The sequence below is a fragment of the Myiozetetes cayanensis genome, unplaced genomic scaffold, assembly GCF_022539395.1.
Source record: "Myiozetetes cayanensis isolate MyiCay16 unplaced genomic scaffold, myiCay2020 scf13, whole genome shotgun sequence".
NCBI classification, from domain to species: domain Eukaryota; kingdom Metazoa; phylum Chordata; class Aves; order Passeriformes; family Tyrannidae; genus Myiozetetes; species Myiozetetes cayanensis.
Window position 1 is genome coordinate 20,879,337 of NW_026086937.1, and position 21,718 is coordinate 20,901,054.

The 21,718-nt window shown below is 43.2% G+C and overlaps 1 protein-coding gene and 1 long non-coding RNA gene across 3 annotated transcripts in view; both read right to left on the reverse strand.

Annotated features, from left to right (window-relative positions):
- Positions 1-21,718, reverse strand: part of LOC126636135 (translation initiation factor IF-2-like) — a 51,279-nt gene that overhangs the window by 4,949 nt on the left and 24,612 nt on the right. The window contains exon 2 of one of the 2 annotated variants that reach the window (XR_007627903.1): positions 2,835-11,134. The exons of the other annotated variant lie outside the window; for it this stretch is intronic. The gene's annotated coding sequence lies outside the window, so the exon portion shown is untranslated. Of the gene's footprint in view, positions 1-2,834; positions 11,135-21,718 lie in introns of those variants that run through there. 2 annotated transcript variants of the gene reach the window in all.
- On the reverse strand, positions 2,835-10,982 carry LOC126636137 (uncharacterized). Its single transcript, XR_007627904.1, has 2 exons — positions 10,877-10,982; positions 2,835-9,567 (listed from the first exon to the last, which is right to left on the reverse strand). It is a non-coding gene; the product is annotated as an uncharacterized LOC126636137 (long non-coding RNA).

Sequence of the window (21,718 nt, forward strand, 5' to 3'; positions counted from 1 at the left end):
CTAGAATCTTGCTGCTCTGAAAAGACTTTTAAATCTATTTTACTTGCAGTCAGTGGTTAACTTTGGTGTGACATGGGAGTTTGCAATAAACTGATTTTGTGGTGACCTGCTCCTTCATTGCTCTCTGCTCCAGACTGGGAGAAAGATGGTTAAACACAGGAGCTGATGGAATCTCCTGAAATGAAATTTCATTTTCAGAGCAAGGCAGGGCTGCTCTGAGAGAGACAGATTTGTCTCTAAAAGGAGAATAAAGTTCTATTTGGAGTCAATGACTGCAGGCAGAAATAGGCACGAGGAACTTGGGTGAGGATTTAGTTGGGAAAAAAACCAAACCACAGAATCCCAGAATGGTTTGGGTTGCAAGGGACCTTAAAGATCATCTCATCCCACCCTCTGCTATGGGCAGGAACCCCTTCCACCAGCCCAGGTTGCTCCAAGCCCCGTCCAACCTGGCCTTGGACACTTCCAGGGATTCAGGGGCAGCCACAGCTTCTCTGGGCAACCTGTGCCAGGGCCTCACATCCTACAACAGCTTGGGTGATGTAGAGGTAAGAAGGAAATCCAGCAACACACCACTGAGGGGCTGAAAAGCTGTTCTCACTCATAAATGTGTTTATTTTTTATTTTTACAGGAAATGCACAATCTGAATGTTTTGTTTTCACTTGGGTTATGATTTAAGCATGCAATGGTATCAGCTGAGTGTCAGGTTTGTACTGGGATTCAGGGTAATATCTTTCCATTAAAGAAAGTGCAGCTTTGGAGCTGCTCCTTCACTGCTTTTCTCATTCTGTTTTCTGGGGTTTGTTGGGGTTTTTTAATTCATCAGAAAAATAGCAATGAAAGGTGGATTTAAAAGAAATAAGTTCATAGATAAAAAGCCACATGTGACAGACTTTCCAGATAAATGAAAAGAGAGAAAGATTTCAAAACCTTCTTATTATGAATAGCATTTTATGCAGCTGCTGTCACAAATACAGCTGTGCAAAGGAATTTTTACTTACCAGTAAACCTACAGTTTAAAGATTTATGCTGGAGTTGCAGCGCTCAGGGTCTGAGGCTTTCCACGAGGCAGTGAGATGGATTCTGAAGTCCTTATAAAGCCTCTGCAGAACATCATGTGCCTACCACCAATTCCTGAATTTAAGTTGCGTCTCAGAAACCAGCAAGAAACTCTGCATTTTTGGCACGTTTTCAATGACCGTCCTTGTTGTTATGGTAATGCTGTGGAAAAGACTCTCAGAAATCAATTTGTTGTTTGCATATAATTCCCCAAACTGAGAAAGAAGCTGCTGGATGTTGGGTGGGTGAAGGAGCTGCCACTGGAGAAGCTGCTGAGCTCAACTTCAGCCTATCAAATGTGCCAGCATTTAAAAAAAATCGATGAGCTTGGTCACACCACATCCACAGGGTGGGAGGGAGTGAAGGTGCTAAAGGCGTGGCTTGGATGATCTCAAAGGTTATTTCACAGCCTTTCTCTCAGAAACTGGGGTGCACAAATCCCAGGAAGAGCAGAACCACTGGAGGTTCTTGGTGGCTTCACGTGTAAGATGGTAAATTCGATAAATCAGGCAAAACTTGGGGCCAGGTGGGAAAGCAGCAAGATAATGCCAATGGGAATAGTCAAAGTTGAATTTACCAAGCCAAAATCTGTGCTGTAGGAAAAGTGGGAGGAACATTTACGCTTGTTAAAGTGTATAATTGTGCTGAACACAGGCAAAGAAACCACGGAAAAGCAAAAGCAGGCGTTGGCAGAGTGGGAATGACTGTACATGTGGAAGTCAGAGCATGTGCTGCATTCAGTGTGCCCATGAAAATCCCCAAACCACAGGATTTACTTCTAAACCTGGCAGAGGGAATAGAGTTTTCCAAACTGTGCTTGTCCAAAGCCTGGCAGCAACACAGGAATCCAAGTTTTAAAAACATACTAATTCTGACTGAACTCACACATTCGTGCCTATTGAAGTAGGAGAGATTACCCTGGGGGGAGCCAGTTACCTGCAGGATTTCCAAGATGAATGGATTGAATCCTGCAGAGAATAAATAGTATTTTCTGGTTTTTGGATGACATACTAATACCTGGGAGGAATTCAGAAGAGTATTTACAAAACCTTGAGGAAATTCCACCATGTTATAAAGCTACGCTTTAAATTGAACAAAAATAAGATTGCAGGCATGGGAGTTTTCTTTTTCTTCGCCTCCCTAAAATCAAGTTCCTTGCCTAAGTTTTCTGGATAAAGGCTTTAAAAGAGAAAATAAAAACTATGGAGCATGCATAAGTTCCTTGGTGTTTTACAAATTCTGTTGGTTTTATCCATGTTAAATGTTTCTTATGAAAGTTCCATATTATCATTGCTGTTTAGGTTGATGTCTTTTCTGATACAGGAGACATAAAATTTTTAGTGGAAAACAACAGAAAAATCCTGTAACTCTAACCTGGCATCCTTTCATTTGAGGTCATCCAGGACAACTTTATAGCATAATTTCCTAAAGGAAGAAGGTCTGTTGCTTCCTAAGACTGTAGGAGAAAAAAATCCCTGTCATTTGCCTTTCAGAATGTTATCAAAGTACAAAACTACATCTACATTTTAAAAAGGCTTGCAGTCCCATTTAGGAACTCAACTCCATGAGCATCTCTCAAAAATACTCTTGATGCAGATAGTAAATCATTGGTAAAAGAGAGGGGTGACTATATATTTTGGAGGCACTGGTGGGGATCAATCTTATTATTGCTGTTTTACTGTTGTAAAATTCCTTGTGGGCCATCAGAACACGTGTCTGTTGCATCCTTCCTTCCAGTCATCAACAAATTCAAAATCAACAAAATCAAAAAAGCTGGAGACAGAGAAGAAAACATGTTTATTTTGGAGAAGAGTGAATTTCTGTGTGGGTTTGAAGCCATTCAAGCTTCACTGAGCAGCGTTACCTGGGCAGGAGATGCTGTTTTCCAGGAGGGACTTCTAGTAGTGTCACCAAGGAGATTGTGAACTCCTTTACTGGCAAAATTATATAACTATTACAAAAAAGGGAGAAATAAAAAAGGATGGCAAGCAGCTGTTCTTGGTGGCAAAATCTGATCAAGGCATCTGAGCCCTCTGCAGCCCTCAGGAACAAGGACAGGCGTTTCTTCCAGTGCCTTCGGACTGCACCTCTTGTGTGTGGTCACCTGGACTTGCATCAGTGTTTGTCAGGGAGAACTTCCCTCCAAATCTCCTGCCAGGCCCTCCTGGGGGGCACAGTGACCCCAGGGGCACTTGGGTGTGCTTCTGCCTTGGCCCCATCCAAGACCTGCTGGAGAGAGAGTCCCTCTGGTCGTGTCCATTGGCTCCCCAGACTGAAGAGAAACAACGGGGTCCTGCGTATTTTAGTACAACCTCCTGTCCTGTGCTTAGTAACAGGGAGCAAAAGAAAACATTATTGTCCTCAGCTAATCGCTTCTTTGTGGCAGACTACACTTCAAAGACAATTTAGTCTCAAGTGCATCTCAGCAGAGAAAAGCCCCATATTATCACTGATTTTTTAACCCCCCCTATTTCCAGCCACGCCAGACAAATGAATTCCACACGACAGAACCTCCACACGTGAAAGTGAAATTGGTTTGGTCAGGGGTTTGGTTTTGTTTTGTTTTGTTTTGTTTTTTTTAGAGTAGTGTCTTAACGAGGTGTTTAGTTTAGCACATTTGGCTCCTCCAAATTACCTCAAGGGGATTCATATGTTAACGAACTCCACAGCTGTTGTTTGTGAAACCAGCCTCGAACAAGCAGAGCATGTTGCGCAAAGATTTAAATGCTCTGTTGGAGAGGTCACTGCATTCCTTTGTCTGCTGTCGGTTCTTAATGATGAGCCTGCTACTTAATTTTAAGCACTCAGCTCATTTTTCTTGCGGCATCGAAGAGTTGCAGGTCGGTTTGATTTGGGATCGAACGCCTGGGTCGACGAAGGGAAGCTGCAATCCAGGGCTGACCTGATTTTATGCGACTGATGAAACATTTGAGGGTGGGGAAGACTGGTGATGAAGTTTCAGGCTTCGGGAGGTGGCCTGAAGAGGCTGAGTTGAGCAGAGAGAACGTTTGCAATGATAATTGTTTTATAAACATGCCCTGATATGCTTCAAAAGCTTTGATTCTGAATTTCTTAAATTAGGCTGGCTTTGCTCCTGGCAAGCAATAAACTGTTTTCATTTTAGATGTCACTTTACATTTAAGGAAATTAATAACTGGGAAAGGAAAAAAAAAAAATCCTCTTTGCTAAGTAAGGGCAAAGAATGTGTTTCCTTTATTTCCATTCAAGGATCAATTAAAATTAGCAGAACTCCTGGATTTTTAAGGGCCAGTGGGACAGAATTTATATCCTAGAAGAAGAATCCCAGTTCTCACCATCTCATGGGAAGCAGGATGTGTTGGCCGTGCTCTGTTGTTCCTGGAACCCGCCTGGTCACAACGTGATGTTGGAAAACCCCATGGGCAGCTGGTTGTCCAGAAGATTTGGACCAGGGATTGCTGTTTCACAACCTACCCACCCACAGCAAATTCCATGTCATTCTTGCTCACAGATCATTTCATCACCTCAATAATTGTGTTTGGTTTCCTTCAGGGGTTTTATCACGGAAAATAAGCTCCATGATTGTTCACTAACATCAGAGCAACCTCTGCTGGTTGGTGGAGATGGAGCTCTCGGCAGCAGGATTTCATTTTCATATATCAGGCTTTATTCCCTCCCTTGAAGGCATCAGCATTTCAGCATAAGGGATGATATTTTGCCTGGAATTTAGGTAGAATGTAAAAGAGATGTCCAGCTGGAGCACTGCCAATTCTGAGCGCTCCATATTGGCTGAGATCAGTGGTTCTTGTCAAAGCAAATGCAAATGTGGAGCGACTTTCTTGCACACAAAGCAAGAATTTCATCTAAGCCTCCGTGACACGGTTCTGAAAACATAATTAAGCTCAGATGTGAGAATAAAACCTTGGCCTTGCTGAAGACAGAGAGATTACCAATTACTGTAAAGTGGGTTTTTTGGTGAATCAAGTTTTCAGAAAGATCTGGTGTTGCTAGAAGAGTCCTTCTAAAAAGAGAACAGTCCATGTCAGGTGAAAATGCAATAATTTTTTACCAAAGTCCTTGTATTGCTATTTTACAGATGGAAAACTGAGGCTCAGTGCCCCTGAGACCTGGTTCTCCCAACTTATTTAGCTTGGGAAGAACATGGGATCAGTGCAAGCTCAGAGTACAGTCAGTTTTCAAGACTATGGGACACTTTGCATCTCATGACATCAGAGAGGGATTGTTGGGATGGCAGTTAATGTCACCCACAGGCTGTGCTCAGCAAATGGTCAAGGAAGTGGGTTAAAATCAGCCCTTCCCTGAAAACAAACTGTTGGAAACCATCCATGGACAAGCTTTTCAATTAAGCAGATGAGCTGGATGCAAACTGATAAACCAAATTCCTAATGTTAGAGTCAACCCTTTTCCATTTGCAAGCCCCACTTCCAAATGTTCTTTGAATGGGGATAGGTGGAAAATGGTGGGATTTTTGCTTAATTTTTGTGGCTAACTCTGGGTAATGGAAGCACACTGAATGCAGCCTGCAGGCTGTTCTTTGGACACGATGAATATTCAGTTCAAAAATATTTGTAATATGGTGAATAAGAGGCTGTTTCCTTGCTCAGCATGGAGCTGGAATGACTGCCAGTCAGGAATGAAGTCACCTTCCATTTCAGGCTCTTTCAGTGAAGAAGGATGAGATTTCCTGTGGATCTGGATTTGTCACGTATGTTCCCAAGGAAATTATTGAGAAAGCCAACATTTCTGGAAGGTGGAGGGCTTGGAAGTGCATTTACACCCTCTTCACCATCGTTCAGCCCAGCTGCTTGTGTTCAGTTGATGAGAAACCCTCTCCTCCAGGGCACAGCTCCTGTCCCCAGTGTGGCTCTCTCGTCTCCCAGGACATGACAGGCTTTTCCATAGGGAGCTGGGATTGGGTCAGCAGAAACCACTAATGATTTCAGGAACTCCAAGCATTTCACCTTGTTCATTCACAGATTCTCCAAAATACATTAACAGAGGTTAGAGGTTCAGGAGGGGGTGGATGGATGGATGGCAAATACTTGGGGTTCACCAATACTCCTAAAAGTAGAAACCCCTAGCCATGAGAGAAGGACTTCCTTTCAATATCTAAGCAACAAAATTAGGTGTTACTTTAATGACTAATTTCTAGATGGTTCTAAGATACTTTTAACAAGAAAGCAAGCAAAAAGCTGGTGACATCTGAAGGCACTGCAAGTCCTGTAGAAAGGAACTTTGTCAAGTCCTTAAGGAACACATTTAGTGCAGTCACCTCACTTGTGGCCATTTCACAGAGCAGCAACACACACAGACATGTCCCATTTATGTGGAGCAGCCCTGACTTTCTGAAATGGTTGTTAGACCCTTGTCAGACCCCTTTAAATACTCCCTGACACGTCCCCACTCATGCAGTGCCATTTCTGATAAAAGCCCAACTCTTTTCCTGTATCAAAATGCACTTATTGTGCAGTAATTCAATGACATAGCTCTTCCTTTTTATGAGCTCTGAAAATATCTCATTAAGAGTTTCACAAATTACCACAATAACTTCTGCTGACGCGCTCGTTCGTTCTCATCGCCGGAATAAATCCGGTCGACAACTTGAACGGAGCAAAGCGGGGATTTCCCAGGCTGTGATTGAGCGCTGAGCTGCTCTCAAAAACACCTTGATGTCATCTCCAGCTTGAAGGTTCGATGGAGGCAAGGTGGGAGATGCCGCTTCAGACGAGCTGGGGTGGGAGCTGAGCATCCTGCACGGAGAAAACTGCGGAGATGTTTTTCCTCCCCTCTCGGATCTACGGTTTCAGCACTCTTCGCCATCTGGTGAAACACTTCAGAGAAGAAAACAGTTTTGCAATGTCTAATTTTGCCATGTTTTTGGAACATTATTGTAATGATCTTTGTGCCATTTGAGTATGATTACTTGTCCTCCAAGGCTTTTCCTGTTTACACTTAAATAGTACTGGAGCGTGGCCAGATACGCTCCAAATGAAACGCTACAAAATATTACATTTTTATCATAAAGGCTTAAAAGCAACATTTACAATTAGGGGACACAGCCTGTGCTTTCCATTCTGGTAGGGTTGTGGTTTTGATCTTTTTGTTGTTGTTGTTGTTGTTGTTTTGATCTTATTGTAGTGGTAGATAAATAAAATTAATTAAGCAAGCATAATTAGCAGTTAAATTTTACAAAATCCCGAAGAAATGGAGGGCCTCATTCAAAGCGGCGGTAAATGGTGTAAATAATTAAGTCAAATTGTTTTCATTTTCATGCTGCATATTGTTTCCTTCAGCATGTAATGGTACAAGGCAAAGTGTATGCAGTGCTAGAACTACACAAATAATAGATAAATTTATTCATAACCGCTGTGTGGATTGTAATTAGAAGTTCACTGCAGCAGTGTCTATAGCAGGGGTCTGTTCCTTTTCTTTAGTTCCTGTAAATATTTGCCTGAGTGAATTTTTGCTTTGAAGAATGTAGGCAGAAGGAGAACATGAGATAAAAGTGTTGCAAAATCATCTTTGCTTCTTGGTTTGAGCGGCATCCAGGGTCCCAGGAACATCCAGTCCAAGGTCTGTGTCCTCAGCATGGACCAGGAAAGAGAGGTCCTCTGCCTGCAGCAGGGCTCTGGGTTGGGTGTGAGATGAGTCTTTCCCTCCTTTCACTGCTGAATGCCCTAAACAGAGCTTTTCCAACCAGGAGATACAAATTACTTGGCAGAGCCTGCCAATAAAGCCACTGAACCTCAGGGCTCCAGCAGTGATGAACATGGAGCCTGGCAAATGCAATGACTGTGCAGGGTAAATACAGCGTGGAATACAAGTGGAGAATGGGATTGGTTTGGTTCAGGGGTGGAGAACTTTTCCTCAGTGAGCTCATTCCAGTGCAGAGCTGTGATAATCCAGGGAGGATGGAAGCTCAGGACCCCTCTGGGGTCGGCTCTTGCCATGGCACAGCTTTTTGAACACCTGGTAGTGACCCTGAAAAGCACATTTGGTGAAAAGGCCACAGCAGCAGCTCCTGGGCTGAAACCTGTTCGTGTAAATACCTCTCAGCTTATTTTGGGCATAGTACAAATTTATGACAGTTACAGCTTTGAAAATTCAGGGGCACAGAGAAGAGGGTGAAACCCACTGTGTAACTCTGCCACTCAGCGTGTTCTCAATGCATCCACACTGAATGAAATCAGGGATAGCTTCAGGATTACCTGCACTCCCTCAGGTTTGAGGGACCTTATTCTGCCCTGATGAGTCCTCCTAGATCCTATTAGTGTTATTAAGCCCTAACTTGAGTGGCAAAAGAGGCTGTAGCACTGCCAGCAGCTCTCACCAGCAGGTAACAGGCACCTCCATCATCTGAGCACCAGGCACTGCACACCAAGCTCTGGATGGGGGTCAAAAAGGCAGACTCCTCGGGGCTTCTAATTCTTCCCGTGTTCTCCTAGCCCGAGGGCGAGCTGCAAAACAACAGCGGAGCTCTCCTTCACCTCTCTGCAGTGGAGAACAGCTTCTGCATAGCTCTACTGGCCTCTGCTGCCAGCACGGCAGAGGAGGCGAGGAGCGAGGTTTGCCACATCCCTGCTGCTCCGGAGGGCCTCCTGATCCCCGAACGAGAGCTGGAGGAAAAACCAATCTTTCATCTTCACCTTATTTCCATGCTTACAAATAAAGGTCAAGGCTCCTGCGCTGTAGCCGGCGCCGTACGAGCTTTGAACAAGCAGCCTGAAATGCGGTTGTAATTAGTTTCCTTTCAATCTTGATGTGAACAGTGATCTTAAAATGCCAGGACTGTAGCAGTGCATATGATTAACAAGCACACAGAAAGGCAGTCTATGGAAAAATATGGAGAGAAAGGAACAAAATGCAAATGTTGCACTGCTTTAAATTTTATTATCCTCCCAGCTCTTCATAAAGTGCTGTAGACACCGTTTGATTATATTTTTAGTCTGGGGAATTAATTTTTAACTAGGGAACTCGTTTTCTGTCTTATGATTGCTCTTCTCCTCAGTGGCCTGTAGGTCTGAGCTAAAAAATCACAGTTTTAATTGAGCTAATGATGCCCAGAACTCAAATTAATCTCACTTCTGTGTGTGTCCTGCCATGCAATATGTGCTACAGCTGCAGGCAACGTGGGCATCTTTTCATACCCACCATTTCCCCAGCAGGCTGAGGGTGTAAGTCCTAGCCAGGGGTAAGTCTCCTGTGGTTGTCACTGCCTGGGAGAGTCCTTGGAGGTGGCTGATGTCTGTGCAACCAGTGGAGGGGAAGGAAGAACAAGAGAACCAGTGACATTTCGTGGTCACTTCTCTGCTTTCACCTCAGTTGTCTTGAGGGCATGACTGTAACTTGCAGGAGAGCTCAGGGGACAGTGAAGGTGAGCTCTGAGCAGTGTGATCCAGCCACATCTGCTGGCAACCCCTGGTCCAGCTCCCACCTGCACCCAGGGATGGGTGGGAACTGCTCCCAGAGAGGCAGAAATTCCCTTACCCAGCAGGGCTTCTCCTCCCCTTGGAGCAAAAGAAATGGGAAAGGGAGAGAAAAAGAAGAAATTATACAGAGAGTATTTTGCTTGTGGAACTGCCATTTTTTCTACCTGGGAAAATGGTATTTTTTTTTCCCAACTGCCAAGAAAATTCACTTTCTCAAAATACAGGTCTTTAAAAAAAAAAAAAATCAGGGAAAGAATAGAACTAGAGGGCTGTGGTACAGCCACAGGGAAGATAAAAGAAAGAAGACTCCACAGAAGAGGAACATGGTTTAACACTCTGCAGGTGGCCATGGCTCTCACACCTTCAGGCTGGCTCGTCCTGCAGCATCCTGACCAGACATGCAGCAGTGTCTCAACCCTGACACTGCTGTCTGAGCCAAAACTGCTCACCAACACCCACCCAAACATTATTTATTCTCTTCTCCAAACGATTTGGGCTTAGATACCCCTGTCTTAGAGCAGCATGATACCTGGATCCACCCGAGAGTCCCTTACTCAGAGTGTGTGGTAACATCCCAAGGGCACAGCTCTGCTTGGTTGTCTAATCCCACTATTTTGTTCTCTCACTCTCCACGCTGGAACCCACTTCAAAGGGAATGCTGAAATTCCAATTGTTTCTTGTCAAAAAGTTTCCGTTTTGTGATGAAAGATGTGACCTTTCTTTTTGGGTTGATTAGTAAACATGAGGTAAAAAGCAGGAGCACACCAGTGTTAACTTGATACTGCCACAGGCTCTGTGCATCAAATATTTTTGCTTTACTCTGAGCCTCCTGTTAATGAGAAAAATATTCAAATCAAAGAAATGTGTTTCCTTCAATTCTCTTCAGAGTGTAATTTGGAGCTTCAGAATAGCATGCTCAATTATGTCTGTTTTATTCCTAAATTAGAGGAAAAAAAAGCTTCAGAATATTATTGAGTAAACCTCTTAGCAACTGTTAAGCAACACCCAGTATTAATTGTTTAATCACTCTTTTATTATTTTTCATCAGGTAAGAAGAGAACAGCACAGTTGCTCCAAGGATTTCTTTCCACCTTGGCACACCAGACTCCAAAGCCAGCACAGGGCACGATGCCTTTGCCTGGGCAGAGGGGCAGAAACCTTTCCTTAAAAGCTGCTGGAGGGGTTGGTGTCACCAGGAGCAAGAAGCAGCATTTTTTCCATGTTCTGGTGCTTCAGTAAAGGGCTGGTAAAGGCTCACAGCCAGACTGAGCAGCAGGGATGTGCCAGTGCTGCAGAGCCAGGAGCCCATGGAGGCCTCTCAGCATGGACACGGGACCACTGGGTATTGGACTTTGTCGGGTTTGCTTCACTGAGAGCTGCCACTTACCTTTTGGATAATGATTTATTCATCTCAGCTCCCCCTGGCTGCTGGGCAAGCCTCCCACCCTGCCATCACACTGCATTTTGGGGAGCCTTGTGGTGCTGGGGCTTCCCCTCCCGGAGCTCCCGCTCCGCGTCCCTGCGGAGACACAACCCACGCTCGGCTTGTGGGCACGGCAGCGGGAACTGCTGAGTGCTGATGCAAGATCCAGCCATCCCCACATCTCCAGCAGACTGCCCGAGGCAAGGAGGCTCCTGAGGTTTCCTGGGGAGAGTGAACAGCGTCAGCACCAAGCGCAGCGGTAGCGGCGGCTCCCGGGGCGAGCGTGGGCAGGGGATTCGCCGGGCGTTTGGGGGCATGAAAAGAGCCCTGCTTCCCCAGCTCCCCACGAGCCAGGCTGAGTTCATTCCTCAGATATAACACCTGCCAAAAGCTTTGGCTAAGGTGGCACAGACCAAAGGAAACTCATTGTTAGTATTCCTTTTTCTTCTTCTTCTTCTTCTGAGCAGGTTGAATTATCCATATTTAATTTTCACAAGTTATATTATCCATAGGTTGGATATTAGGAAAAGGTTGGGTGATTGGGCACTGAACAGGCTCCCCAGGGCACTGGTCACAGCCCCAAGCCTCACAGAGCTCAAGAAGCATTTGGACAATGTCCTCAGGAATAGGATGGGATTTTTGGGGTGGTGCTGGGCAGGGCAGGGAGTTGGACTGGGTAATCCTTGTGGGTCCTTTCCAATTCAGGATATTCTATCCTATGAATTGCTGCCTTAATACATATCTTGTATTTTGACATTTATAGCTTTCTTGTCAGACTCCTGCAGTGTCTTGGCTGTCTTCTTGTTCTTTTCTCTAGGGTTGTGCCTACCACTACATATCCATCCTGGTGGGATCCAGGGAATCACTGGGCAGCTTGGTCCATATCTCTGCCTCCATCACCATAAGGAGGAGAGGCTTCAAATCCACATGCAAATTTGTTCATACTTCAGCAGCCAGGCCTTGTGCCCTTGAACTACCTTCACTAGCAGCCCTGAAGCCCTCCTTGATGCCTGGAACGAGATTCTCTCATCCCAATTTCTGTCAGGACAAATTGTGCCAAAACACACCATGGTTCTGGAGATGTCCCAGACCTGCCCCATGGGTTGGAAATGGTCATCTAGGTCAGGACTGATATTTATAAAAATCCTTGTGTGACAAGGCCTGCACCTCAGCTGCCTGGCTTCTGCTTGATTTCTTGTCTTCATGAGCATGTGCTTATTTCCTAAACTTTTTCAGAAGTATTACCAGAAAATTGTTCCTCCAAGAGCAGTAACGAAGCCTCAATATTTTTAAGTCAGTCAAAACAACTTTGCCACACTACAAAATACAGGTGCCTTCAGGGATAAGCTTCTTGCTACCTAAAATAGTCTTTCTCTAAACATAAATACAGAGGCCAAACACTTTCCTGTGCAGTTCACAATTTGGCTCATTTAAAAGCTGTTTACAGCAATTCCATCAGCTGTCAGTTGACAGCCCTTCTGTACCAAGTATGTGATTAATCCCTCATGTGAAAGCCACGAGTTGTGTCAAAATAAATGACAACCAACTGGTCCCACTGCTCCCAGAAGGGAAGGGAATGCCGAGAAAGAGGAGCAACAACCACCAACAGGACCAGCACCAGGTACACAACAAGGATCTTCCAGATTTACGTTGGAGGCTGTTCCTCGGTGAGTTCACATCCATCTGTCAGCTCCATTTGGGACCACGCTCCCTGATTCGAGCTGATAGCGAGGATCTGAGTCAAATAAGTGGATATTTGTGCTAAATGTTGTCTGTCACATCATGTTACTCCACTTTGGGTTCACCACACGTACGTCCACGATGTGGTGTAGCGGCAAGATGCAGCTCACACGATTTAATGGGACATGACAGAAAACATTGCTGCAGCTTTTGGAATAAACACCTGCTTTTAGTGCTTATTTCATCTGCTGGAAGCAATTTTTAAAACATGTAACCTGGGTCCTGCCAAAGCACATTGAACTTTGCTGTCTGTGCATCTTTCCAAAATAACTGCTTTGTTCGGTTTCCTTTATTTCAGAGCCACGTTCTGGCTTTTTGAGATGGCTTCTGGGGCTAGCTTTTTTTGTGGTTTTGTTTTGTTTTGTTTTGTTTTGTTTGGGGTTTTTTGTGGGGTTTTTTGTTGTTGTTTTGGTTTTTTGCGGGTGTGGGTTTTTTTGTGGGTTTTGGGGGGTTTTTTTGTTTGTTTTGTTTTGGGTTTTTTGTTTGGTTTTTTTTTTGTTTTGTTTGTTTTTTTGGGGTTTTTTTGTAGTTTGTTTGTTGGTTTGTTTCCTGTTTGTTTTTTTTGAAGGGGAGGGGGGTGGGGTTTTTTTGTAGTTTTTCTTTTCAATAAAAGGTAAAAATTAACTCACAAAAATTGTGAGAAACAGAACCAATCTAAACTATGACCGGAGACACGTATGGAAAAAGTTCTTATCATGTAAGGAAAAACATAAGATCTATTAACAGCAAAGAACATATTTACCCACAAGTAAAAACAATAACAGGAACAAAGTTTAAAAGACTTGTTTTTTCCTTCAAAAACTTCAACAGAATGTTATAAGTGAAAGCTGGGTAAAAATCATCTCTCCTTGGAGAAATATGGACACAGAAAAGGCAAACATTTAACTGTTGATTTTGTACTTGCAGATGTAGGTTTTGTGAATGGGAACATTTGCAATAAGGAAAGCCAAGGTTTGGGTGACCCCTTGTAGAATTTTGGTTCATTATCCTTGACCTGACTGACAGAAATATTAGCAGTGGGAAATAAAACTGCTGGTTTAGTTATTTAAAAAATGAAGTCATTTATTCATATTGAATATATTCTCTCCTTCCAAAAGTCCTTCCATCTGTGGGTGAATGCGTGACAGCTAATTAAATTGGCAGCCAGAGCTCTGTTCTTCTCATTTGGAGGACCTTCATCTCAAGCTAGAAGAGTTTCATCCTCCAGGACCTCGTTACAGAAGGGGGAAAGGGACTGAAATGCAAGTGAACTTCAGCTAATCATGTCACAGAGTTCAAAACGGGGATGGATCTCATAAAAAAAATAAAAAAAATAAATAAAATAAATAAAATAAAATAAAATAAAATAAAATAAAATAATAAAATAATTAAAGGTGGATCACCACAGTCTTGTCTTCAAAAGGAATAAAACTGGTCCCACGAAGCCAAAGAGGTGGTTTCTGCAAGCTGGAGCTGGCAAGAGGCGTTTGGCAAGTCCTTTGTGGACCTGGAAACTGCTGGTGGAAAGCCCACAACTGTCACTGGGTACCTGTCAGGCTTCCACCACCTGTCCTTCTCACCCTTGCCCAGATGCCACCTTGGTACACGGCATGCAAGCCTGAGGCTGAATTCCAAAGAGGCATCACGGATCTTGTCCTTCGTTAGGACGAGAGGAAACGGCCTCAGGTTGTGCCAGGGGAGGTTCAGCTTGGATATTGGGAAAAATTTCTTCACAGAAAGGGTTGTCCGTGCCTGGCACAGGTTGCTCAGGGCAGTGGTGAAATAACCGTTCCTGGAGGGATTTAAAAGCCGTGTGGATGTGGCACTTTGGGACGTGGGTTTAGTGGTGGGTTTGGCAGTGCTGTGGGAATGGCTGGACTTGATGACCTTAAGGGTCTTTGTCAAGCTAAACAATGGGATTTGATGACCTTACGGGTCTTTGCCAAACTAAATGATTCCACGATTCCCTGATTCCGTAATTCCGTGATTCCATAAAATGCAGGTTGGGGTTGTGGCCAGTGAGGAGGAGAGGGCCTTCAGCACTGCAGGGAGGAGGGGAACAGGCTGATGATTGTACAAACTCCGTCCTCCACAGGGTCTGAGCTGCTGTGTCAGTGGTGTGGTGGCCCTGGGGACCCCTGGGGTCCCCTCTGCCCGTGGGCAGCCCTGGCAGGCAGTGGGATCCTGGTGCTCCTCATCACCGAGGGGGGTTACATGGGGCTGCATTTTTTTTTCCTGATGCAAAGCACCTTTTGACCTTCAGTAAAAATTAAACACCCAGAGGGATTGGGCAAAGCAGATTTTAATTTCTAATAGGAGCGAGGACACTGTTGCCTGTATTTTTACAAAGGCCCCGAAGAGCTCCCTTGCTATGTGAGCAAGTTGGCAATGTATTTTAATGTATTTATTTGATTATGCATTCATTCTTTCATTCATTCATCTATTCAGTCATTCATTCAGACACTTGTTCATTCATCCCTGTCCCTTTGCAGGAAGAGAACATAAGCCAGCAGTGGATACTTCACTGTCCTGATTTACAGCGACGCCTCTGAGTTTGTATCAATAAATCTCTTTGGCCCTCCTCAATCCAGCATTATCCCTCATTAGTGCCTGGGATTTAAAAAAAGGATTAAAAATAATATCAGATTATAGATAGATGCATAGATATGTGTATTGGTTGCAGGGCTTTGATTAAAGAGCTGGGTTGCTGGTGGGTTTTTTCCCTTCATTTAGGTTCTCTCATATTCACAGCTCTCAGGCCTTGCAATTATTTCCACAAACAATCCCTGACTTTTTATTAACTGACCCAATAAAGTTACCATCAGTGCTGGACAATAAGGTTCCCACTGCCCTCCCACTGCCTGCCCAGTGTCTTTTGATGTCAAGGGCAGCTCCTCTAAGCCTGACTCTCACCTTTACCTTCCTTACCTTGCCTCTGTGGCATCTTCTGGTATTTTTGCCTCTGAGAAATATTTATTCAAAATAACCTTTCTGCAGGGGCCATCCCTACTCCAGTTGTGACTATAAGGGTTGTTTTTAGAATTGCCTCCCCATCACTGTTTGTCTCAGCCCAAATATGCACATTTTATCTGCTTCTGAGTATACCTTAAACAAGGGAATATATCCTCTGAAGAGGAATAAAATGAAGGGGAACTGCTGCTCAAGTTGGGATTACTCACACTCTAAGAACTCCTGGAACAATTTTTCTCCCATATCTCTGAAATACCCTTAATTAATCTTGCAGACAACTTGCAACATAATTGTGTCCCTAAACTGTTAACCTTGAAAAATATTTGACAGTGTACTAACATCTCCGAAACCTGTTATCATAGGGAATATAATAAATCCATAAATATCCTGGTTTCTCTCAAAAGGCCCAGAATAATTCTTTGTTGTCAGTCTTTTTTTTTTCCCCCCTTAGTTTTATTTTTTTACCTGGTGGTAGGAGATGCAGGAGAGAAAGAGGGCATGTTAGTTAAAAAAAAAAAAAAAGGCAATTTGGAAGAAAAGGTAATTATCTATTATGCATAACTTAGTGGGTTTTATACAAAGGAGATGTCCCTTGCATTTCTTTCTCATTTGCATGCCTTCAGGGCACCAGAGGACAGAGACACTGGATGGCACAACCTGCCATCTGCAATCGGGTCAGAACTGGTCCCTGGTGAGCAGAAAAGACAACACTGCAGCCCTCGTGGAGCAGAGCCTGGACATGCAACTGCAACTTAAATAAACAACTCCCGTATCAAAGGAATTATGATGTCACACAGGCTGACAATGTGCTGAAATGCCACGTTCACTTGGGCTGAGAAACCCAGAAGTTTAAAATACGTGCGTTGCTGTGACACCGGTGACCTTATTAAAGCCATGGAAATCCCCCTTAACAGGACAACTTTAATTACAGTTATTACCATTTCTCCTGTTGCTTGGTCCCCACAAGCTATGTTATTTTTAACAGTCTGGCATCGAGTGCTGTTGATAACAGTGACGATCCTTTCCCAGGCCTGTCTGCTGTTCTTACTCTGCTGCCATTGGAAATCATCAGGAAAAAAAAATAATCATAAGCTCAAAAAAGCTAAAGCAGACAGGCTGTTTCAGATTATTTCAGTATGTGTGTTGCTGCAACAGCCGAATGTTCCTGTTAAGACCATAGTCTGATTTTCCCCCTGAAAATCAGGTTATAAACAAAAGGATTAGACACAGGCAAACTCGGGCAGAGAATTTAGATCTGGGTTCAAATATGCACTGGAAATTATGGAAACCCTTTGGTTTGAGGCCTTCTCTATTTTAAGAAGAGGGGTTTTTTTTCTAAATATATGTATCCTTGATGTATTTCTGTATCAGGGATTAACTATGTGGCTTAGTAGAAAACAGAAAAGGAGATCGTTATTTTACAATTCAATTTAGAGGAATCTGAAGGTTGGGATCAGTAGGGAAAGCAAGAACAGCTGCATTTCTTATAATTTCCCCATTAGAATATACTAATTTCCACACTGCTGCTCCCTCCTCTTCTGTGTGTTAATAGGTATTATTCTCATATTGGATCAGGAAGCTTGAAAAGAGTGAGTCTGTTTTTCACCAAAGGAACACTTTGTCCCTTCCTTCAGGCACACCTTCAGCTTGTGTTTGCTAATCTTCATATAAAATGGTAAAACTGTGCTGCTTAACTGACATTGTTACATTTGTTATCTTGTGAAGTGTATTCCAAGGCAAAAAAAGTCAATATATCATGTACCTGTGAAACTGTGACTGAAGGGGTTCCAAGAGAGCCAGAGAGGGACTTTGGACGAGGGTGTGGAGTGACAGGACAAGGGGGAATGGCTTCAGTTTGGCAGAGGGCAGGGTTAGATGGCATATAAGGGAGAAATTCCTGCCTGTGAGGGTGGCAAGGCCCTGGCACAGGTTGCCCAGAGAAGCTGTGGCTGCCCCTGGATCCCTGGAAGTGTCCAAGGCCAGGCTGGACGGGGCTTGGAGCAACCTGGACTAGTGGAAGGTGTCCCTGCCCATGGCAGGGGTGGGACTGGATGGGCTTTGAGATCCCTTCCAACCCAACCCGTTCTGTGATTCTGTGGATTTGGCCATCCCAGAGGTGCTTCACAATCTGTGTTTTGCTTTACGACAAAGCTTCAAGACAGGGCACAACTTCCATCCCCACGGACACGGAGCTGGAGCTCGGCAGGGCCGACTGTGCTCAAGGTGACTCAGGAAAACAGGGCCACTGCAAGGACATGGACCTGCACCCTCAAAACTTGGACACACCACCTTCTGCAGCCTCTTCCAGTTGTGGTTTTTCCTCCCAGACTCAATTCCCTCCTCCTGAATCCCCTTTAATGCAGGTTTTCAGACCAGCAAACAGCCAAAACTTTGAAATGGCTTAAACTTTTAAACTATCCAACGTGTTAAAACATTTACTGGGAAAATATCAGAGCTATTGAGTGTACACTGAGCATTTCCTCACCCATGGTATTACATTTTGAAGTGCTGGATTTCCTCTTTGAGGGAAAGATTTATTTGATTCACTCCTTTTCACATACCCTCAAAAGGAGCTTTTTTTTACTTCTCACTAAACAGAGTCACTAAACTTAGCAGGTGACTGAAATAAATAAACGAAAGCTTTTCAAATATTTTAATTAACATTGCCAGAACACATTTAGTCTGACCATACTTCTAAGATTATAATCTGAATAATCACCAAACAGCCTGAAAAAGGGATGTTATTGAAAACCTTGTAGAAAGGCAGACATTTATACAATAAGTGCAATTATGATTTAGTACCCTACTGCTTGATATTATGACCTGCCCACTGATAACTGTGGCATGCAGTTGGGATATCCAGTGGTATCTTTTCCAGATATTATCACTTTGAATGGAAACAAAATCGGGTGAAGGCATCTATTCTCCCCTTGACAGCCAGTTATCTAACCCTACCTGCTCATCCAGCTTTTTGCTAGATATTTTCAAATCCACTTTTCAAGCACGAGATCTGCTTCCAAAGATTAGCAACCCCCTTTACAACCTGTTATTGGTGCTTTTTTTTAAAAAAACCCTTATTTTAACCAGCTCGTTCTAAAAATAGGAATTTCAGCAGCACAATAGCAATTATATCGATATATTTCTGGCAGGAGTGTCTTTAGCCCAGGGATCTGTTAGTTTGCAGTCCCAGCCCCTTTGTCAGAGGTTTATTTCTTTGCACAGTGTTCTGTTTGTCCTACGTGTGGCACAGCTGCCTATTGAAGCCCCACAGCAAAGGCTTTGGGGATTTCCCAACAATAAAGTTGAAATCTCTTTCCTGGTTAGTATTCAGCAACCCTGGAACATTTAGCAGACATTTTTTCCCTTCTCCCAGCTTTCAATAGGCTGCATTTATCAGCATGGAGTAGCAATCAACATGTATTTGCTCGTGTATTTATATAAGTCAGCTGTATGGTTCCTCATTATTTGCAATTCTTCCTTTAAAACCCCTTTGCTTTCTTTGTCTTCAGACAGGAAATTCTGGGTATACATCATGTGTGCATGTGGAAAGGGCTTTTTGGTGTACAATAAACACAGGAGTGTTATCACAGGTATTTCACTGATAGCTGAGTGAATTTATGTAACCCCTTATTTCATCCCCAGATTTATTTGATGTTGGCATTATAGTATTAGATAAGTTATCTTTATAAAAAAAAAAAAAGGATTGCTATTTGTATCTCTGCACTTAAAATGACAGTTTCCTACTGGAAGATGAATTCTAATGCTACTGGATTCTTGAGAAAACAATATATTCTGAAAACCTCTGAATGGATCTAAGATCATTAAGCTGGGAATGGACAGAATGGCCTTTCTAAAACTGTGAGGAGGGACCATTCTTGTTTAAAAGGAGCAGGACCACCAGGATCTAATTCGAGTTCCTGTATTTTGTCACAACTGAACATTTCCCACCCTGTGAAAGTGTCCCTCTAGCAACATTTTCCCAGGGTAAAACATGGAAAACCACATATCCTTGAGAAAGGCCTTGAGAATTTAATTCTGACAAGTCGCAATTCGATTTATTTAGTGCTGCTTCTCTCGACCAGTTGATTGCAACTCCAAAGGGTCGTGAAAGACAATTAGAAGACACAAGGCACTTAAAATCTTATTATCTCCTAAAATAAAATAAAATGTCTAAATCCTCATTCCACTTGTACCATAATCCCCCAAGGTCACACCTGCAACCTTCTAAAACACACACACAACTGCACCACAGAATTTAGAATTATGGTCACAGGGTTCATTCCACTGTCAAGGGAAGAGGGTCTTAAACATGTTATGCATTAAATAAAGGCCCACATGACCAGAAAAAGAAAAAAAATACTGATTTAGTCATTCAATAAATGTACAAATTATGCACCAATTTATCTTCTCTCCTTATCTGATTGATTTGCCTCATCAAATAGTTACATATCAAGCTACAAATTCATTTTTTTTAATAACATCCAGTTCAGATAAGCACTTTGGCACCTGTCTGGACACCACTGTCTCTAACTTAATGGGCATTAACTGTCCCAGCTGAGTTTCTGGAATAAAATCCATTGATCTGTGTCAGTCAGGATCTTGAAAACTGAAGGCCTGAGGTTTAAAAACCCAGCCTGCTAATATAGTCTGCTATAATGCTAATATGCATTAAAATAAGCTGGAAGCCTTCCCTGGATGTGGGTTCAGGCTCTGACAACCCCAGCTCCAGCCTAAAATTCATCTGAGTAAACCTCAAAATAAACCTAAATATTTCCCTGGGCAAGAAGAAAACACTGAGAAGATGATTATGATATTATTGTTGTTATTTTCATCATTATTATTGTTGTTGTTATTATTATTACTATTACATAATCCTTTCCTCTCTATTCAGTGGAATATCCCTCCTGGGGCTGCAGTTTGGGATTTCTGTTTTACAGACCAAACAGCAAATGCAGTGAAATAGGGATGATCTGGGGAAAGCTCAGGAAAATGATTCAGAGTTGAATGGATTCATTCAGGATGTTTTCCCTGTTTGCTGGTACATATGGAATTCGTGGAGCTCAGCTGAGCTGTAATTATAAGACAACACTGAGTGGTCTAAAAGTCTCTGAGGCAAAACACCCCGAGGAGGGGAAGGATCCTTACGGGGTGTACATGGGGCCACAAGCAGGATAAACGGGATTAGAGGGGAAATGGAGTTGAATATTAAGAACAAATTATTCCCAGCAGCAGGATCAGCTGAACTAAAACAGCCTCCCAAAGGAAGGAATGGAAACGGTGCCATTCGACGCCTCTAATGTCAGATTTGGCACAGTGTTAGAGAAGCAGGGTGGAGAACAATTTTACATCTGCAGGGAGGTGTGAGGACATCCTAAAAAAAAAAAAATCTCCCTGAATGCCTGAACTTTCCAACTGCCTGGGCTTATTTGCAAGGAACATGAATAAGGTCCCCAAATCCTGCACTGAGATATCTACTTATGCACATGGCAGATCACTGTGGTTGTGCAGACTTAATTAAAACACTAGAATTAAATTTAAAAAATCTTTTTTTCTTTTTTTTTTTTTTATTTTTAAATGTAGGAAATTCCCATACACCAAGTGAAGTTAAAAAAATAAGAGTATATTTGTTTAATGTTTTTCAAGAAATGCTTCTCCGTAGAGGCCAGTGGCGTAATTAAAACTACTTAATCTGATCCCTGGAGATCTTTCCATACATATTTCCTATCCCAAGGCAGTTTGAAGTATAAAGTTATTCAAAGTAAATCTGGCAAGAGGAAAACTGGAATGGTTTTCCTGATCAGATCCCAGTGGGATAGGCTGAGTGTGACTCCAGCTGTGTCAGCCCCGTGGCATTAAGGAAAACAGGGACGAGAAAGAGCAGATTTGGAATTGCAAGGGTTAGCAGGGAGGAGGCATCTCACACCCTGGTGAGACGTCCAGGGCTTAAGGAATAGGAGAATTAAGTCTGGCCTTTATTAAATCCCCAGTCCTGGTTTTTAATATGATCAGCCTGTTTCCTCGATTCCCTAAATCTTAGTCGGCCCCGTCACATCCCATTTCTGCGCTCGTACAGAAACGCGAGGCACAGCTAAAGCTTTGCAGTCCTCTTCCTCCTGC